Below are 5,292 nucleotides of genomic sequence, written 5' to 3' on the forward strand. Positions count from 1 at the left end.
GAGTTTTGTCGGTTCTACCAACTAAATATTTCCTGAATATGTCAACTTTGCACTAGCTCCACGATGAATGTTCTACTCAGAACCTCATACCTTCACTAGAATCATCTAGTAACTTGACTCCCTGTGTCCAATAGCCCCCCCCCCCCAGCCACCTCTCTCTCTCTCTCTCCAGCCAGAGTTTTCTCTTTAAAATTGAAGTCTTACCATGCTTACACTCCTCCATGGTTTTCCTTTCACTTTAGAATAAAGTACAAAAATCTCTATCCCAGGAATAATCTCACCCTTGGCTACATGTCAAGGCTTTACTGGAAGATTTCTGCCTTATTCACTTAGGTCTAATATTATTCCCCTCGACCGTCTCTCAGTTCCTGGAATCAGATAAGCTCATTCTCACCTTTGTTACTTTAATAAAATACTACCTATGTATTTTTTTAAAAATTTTTTTTCTTAATGTTTTTATTTATTTTTGAGACAGAGAGAGACAGAGCATGAGCAGGGAAGGAGCAGAGAGAGAGGGAGACACAGAATCGGAAGCAGACTCCAGGCTCTGAGCCATCAGCACAGAGCCCGATGCGGGGCTCGAACTCACAGACTGTGAGATCATGACCTGAGCCGAAGTCGGATGCTCAACCGACTGAGCCACCCAGGCGCCCCACTACCTATGTATTTTTAATGGTCTCCCTAACACCTCTATATATGATTAAGTCACACCCATACCCTTCACAGAAATATTCTCTGACGCTGCAAACAGGTAAGGCCTTCTGCTTACACCTTTTCATTTCATCTTGTACTTCTACTTCATAACTTTAAATAAATAACTATTTCCTTGTGCACATTCATTACACACTTTGATTCTTTCCTGGATAAGGGACTAGAGCTACTTTTATTTAATTCATCTGCCTTTGGCCTAGCATTGTCAAGGAGCTACTCCATAAATACGTATTAAATACATGAAATCGTCAATAATTGAGTAAGTATGTTTATCTTTGTCCAGAAATTACCTGAGCAGATCAAACTAGCTTCCTTATTAAAGTGACACGAGTTTGTGTCCCTTGGACACAATCCCAGGGAGAAGCTTCGTTTACAGTGCAGCCAGACCTAGAGAGTAAGACGTGTGATGTTTTTCCCGTGAAACGAGGCCCTTTGCAGATGCTGAGTAAGGCACATCCAAGTTGCCTGCAAATAACTGCACCAATGTTCGTTTCCCAGCGGTTAGCAGAAGGGTGGCAATGACGTAGATTTCCTGCTTGACCCTCCCTGCACATCTGCTGCCTCTGCCCACGAGCCTCAGTTCTTTTTTTGTTTCATTCTGTAACCAGAACACCAGAATGATTTTCGAGGTATCATTTTGCCTCAAAATCTGATCAGAGACTCCAGCTAAAAATAATGTTACTTAATGGTCCTGATTCTTGTCTGCATTTCAAATAATTACATACTACTTACTAGATATTGTGAAGGATATTAGGGAGAGGTGATATCATGTATGTGGGGTCAGGAAAGAAAGGCACATATCTGTAATATGACAATATCCAGGAAGTTAGAATAAACTTACATCTTAGAGTTGCTAGACGAAAATAATTCTAACAAGAGTTTGGACCCTGGGGTGGGGGGAATCTGAAATTCACTGTATGTAAAGAGTATGTGACTTTTTTGGAGAATTAAGAAGTTGGAAGTTGATTCTGAGCCAAGTTGACACAGTCAGCTTTTGAAGGCAATTCTTGCAAGTATTTGTTTGTTTGTTTGTTTTGCAGAATTCTTGCAAGTGTTCGTGTGAAAGGGAATGAGTTACAGTTCTATCAAGGCTAATTTATCTATGTTAGGGCACTTGGGTAGTTTTTGGCATGCTGTGGCATAGTCAGTGAAATATTTAAGTCCTATTGCCTACTGATGTGAGAATGAATATATTTAATTAAGATGCTGATAGTCTCTGCTGGCCCTGACTGTGAGCTGCTGTGCGGAACCGCTCCAAGCTTTCTTCCTGGTGTCAAATGATATCATGGATTCATCCCTCACCCAACAGGGGCAGATCAGCTGCTAACAGAAGCCAGGCATAGGTTTGGATGCCGTCAACGATGCTTTGCTTCCGGAAGCATGTATCTACTGCCTGCTGAAGCTGTACTGCCGGGAGCAGCCCTATTACCCGAACTTAATTGAGCTTTTCCTGCAGAGTTCCTATCAGACTGAGATCGGACAGATCCTGAACCTCATCACAGCACCCCTCCCCGCCCCCCAGCCCCTGGGGAATGTGGGTCTTGGCAGATTCACTGGAAAGAAGTACAAATCTATTGTCAGGTGCAAGATAGCTTTCTACTTCTTCTATCTTCCTGTAGCTGCTGCCGTGTATATGGTGGGCATTGATGGGGAGATGCTACTGGAGAAGGGGGACTTCTCTCAGATTCAGGATGATTACCTTGTCTCTTTGGAGACCCCGAGGTGACAGGCCAGATTGGCACTGATATCCAGGACAACAAATGCAGATGACTGGTGGTTCGGTATCTGCAGAGGGCCTCTCCAGAACAGCACCAGATCCTTCAGGAGAATTATGGGCAAAAGGAGGCCAAGAAGGTGGCCCAGGTGGACGTGCTACACATGTGTCAGCTGCTTCGGATTCTGTGTCTCCCTCTCTCTCTGCCCCTCCCCTGCTTAGGATCTGTCTTTCTCTCTCAAAAATAAACATTAAAAAAAACATGTGGATATTCATGACCATGAGGAGGAAAAGTTCTCCTTGAAAGAGAACAATTCAGTGCAGAACGAGCATCCAGAAGGCTTGGGGAAAATTCAATTTGATAGAAAATCGTCACTGAAGGATTGTGATTGTTTGTAAATCATAACTGTAAATCTATCTAAATTGAAAAGCTGGATAGGATAGTCAAGGTTTAAGAGGCAGATTTCACATTTATATTGGAGTTTAAATAAATTCCTTAAGACCGAATTCAATGTCTTACCTGCTCATCTCAGAAAAGAATGTCTAAAGTAAATGATAAAGGTGTTGGGACTGATTGAAAATAAGGAAACTCCAAGACTAATAAAAGAGTATATCAGAATCAGGGAATTCAACTCTCCCACAATTATACCTGGGCAGGTGTACATGAGAATTTTCTTTGTACGATTTGAAAGTTGCGTAATAAAAACTTTGGCTCGGAGGAAGAATCCGCAAAACAATTCTTAACATTTTTGAAATTATATAAACCATAAGCCCAGACTTTAGCTGAAGAACATTTATTCCAATGCTGTTGGTATGAATCATACACAACTAAGTCCTTCAAGTAAGAATGAGTATTTGGGTAACTCTGAAAAAAGAATTTTTAAATATGTGGATATTTCTTTTCTTTTTAAAAAAAAATTTTTTTTTTTACCATTTATTTATTTTTGAGACAGAGAGAGACAGAGCATGAACGGGGGAGGGGCAGAGAGAGAGGGAGACACAGAATCTGAAACAGGATCCAGGCTCTGAGCGGTCAGCACAGAGCCCGACGCGGGGCTCAAACTCACGGACCGCGAGATCGTGACCTGGCTGAAGTCGGCCGCTTAACCGACTGAGCCACCCAGGCGCCCTCTTTTCTTTTTTTTTTTTTTTAAATGTTTACTGATTTGAGAGAGAGATACACACACACAAGTGAGTGGGGGAAGGGCAGAGAGAGGGAGAGAGAGAATCCTGAGCAGGCTCCATGCTGTCAGTGCAGGCTTGATGCCATGAGCAGTGAGATCATGACTTGAGCTGAAATCAAGAGTCAGTTGCTTAACCAACCAGGTGCCCTAAGTATGTGGATATTTCAAGGCAAGTGTTTGAGTGTTTCAATGACTAAACCCTTATTATTTTTTCCTAAATTAATTTGACTATGGATAACTTCTTTTTGTGGAATACTTTGTTACCACTAGGGTCCGGTGAACTTAACTTTGGGAAAATATGGGTAGATATTAGAAAATGAGATTTGACTTCCCGAGAGAAAAGAAGTTTGGTACGATAGAAAGAGGCCTTAAAAATCAGAATGAGGTGGGGTGCCTGGGTGGCTCAGTCAGTTGAGCGTCCGACTTCAGCTCAGGTCATGATCTCATGGTTCATGAGTTCGAGCCCCGCGTCGGGCTCTGTGCTGACAGCCCAGAGCCTGGAGCCTGCTTCCAATTCTGTGTCTCCCTTTCTCTCTGTCCCTCTCCCCCTCGTGCTCTGTCTCTTTCTCTCAAAAATAAATAAACGTTAAAAAAATCAGAATGAGGATATGAGGTATGATTCATTTCAAAAAGTGAGACGTGAGTATTCTGTCATATAGGTACCCATTAGGGGAAAAAAGTACATTGGAGAGTCCATGTGCTTTTATTGAAAATCCCGGTATGGATGTCTTATCCGAACGGGTTGCTCCAACACCTTCACTGTGTCTGCAGTCATGATCTCCCCACTCTTTGTGCCTGCGTTCCCAGCGATGACTCATCCCCACCACAGGAAACATCATCCAGGCAAATTTTTCCAGATCCTGCAGAATCATTTCCAAGACCCATGTCAGTGATACAAGATGGACAACCCAGCCGGCCACACACTACAGCAGCGGCATCACTGTTCCATGTGTCGTCACCCACATCACATGTGTCCCACTGCCCTTGGAAATGTATCTCCTCTTCCTGAGCAGCCCCAGGTTGCACCGAGGGAAAGATGGCCTTCATTAAATACAGCTGAAATGCTAGAACTGCCTCCGTATGTGGTAGAGGAAGGACCCAGAGGCTTAGGGAGGGAAGCTGGAGTGTTAGAGTGAATGTGTCACGTAATGTCTGCTCACCCACCCCAGGAGCATTCGGAGAGCACACCCTTCACCACGGTTGTGAGAAATAAATCTGTGAGGGGAGCCCCACCACTCTTGAAGAACCCTGTGGCCGCTCTTCATATAGTCAGAAGCTGCAAGGTGGGGGCGCCTGGGTGGCTCAGTCAGTTAAGTGTCTGACTTTGGCTCAGGACATGATCTCGTGGTTCATGAGTTTGACCCCCGCATCGGACTCTGTGCTGACAGCTCAGAGCCTGGAGCCTGCTTCCGATTCTGGGTCTCTCTCTCTCTCTCTCTCTTTCTCTCTGACCCTTTCCTGCTCATTCTCTGTCTCCGTTTCTCTCTCAAAAATAAATAAACATTAAAAAGAAAAAAAAAGAAACTACAAGGGGAACTTTTGCCATTCGGTTAGGATTCTTAAGTACAATGGGGGTAACTGGGCCACCGGGTGGTAAGGGCAGTGATGGACACTTAATTGTCAAAGGCAAGGTGGGTGTGATTACCATAATGGACTGCACATCCAAAGCAGTAGTTAGAATAG

The 5,292-nt window shown here is 43.7% G+C and overlaps 1 pseudogene; it reads left to right on the forward strand.

The window, feature by feature from the left end:
* The first annotated feature begins 606 nt into the window (after positions 1 to 606).
* On the forward strand, positions 607 to 4,386 carry LOC115518639 (annotated as a pseudogene).
* The last annotated feature ends 906 nt before the right edge of the window (positions 4,387 to 5,292 follow it).

Source organism: Lynx canadensis, chromosome B4 (genome assembly GCF_007474595.2).
Source record: "Lynx canadensis isolate LIC74 chromosome B4, mLynCan4.pri.v2, whole genome shotgun sequence".
Classification (NCBI taxonomy): domain Eukaryota; kingdom Metazoa; phylum Chordata; class Mammalia; order Carnivora; family Felidae; genus Lynx; species Lynx canadensis.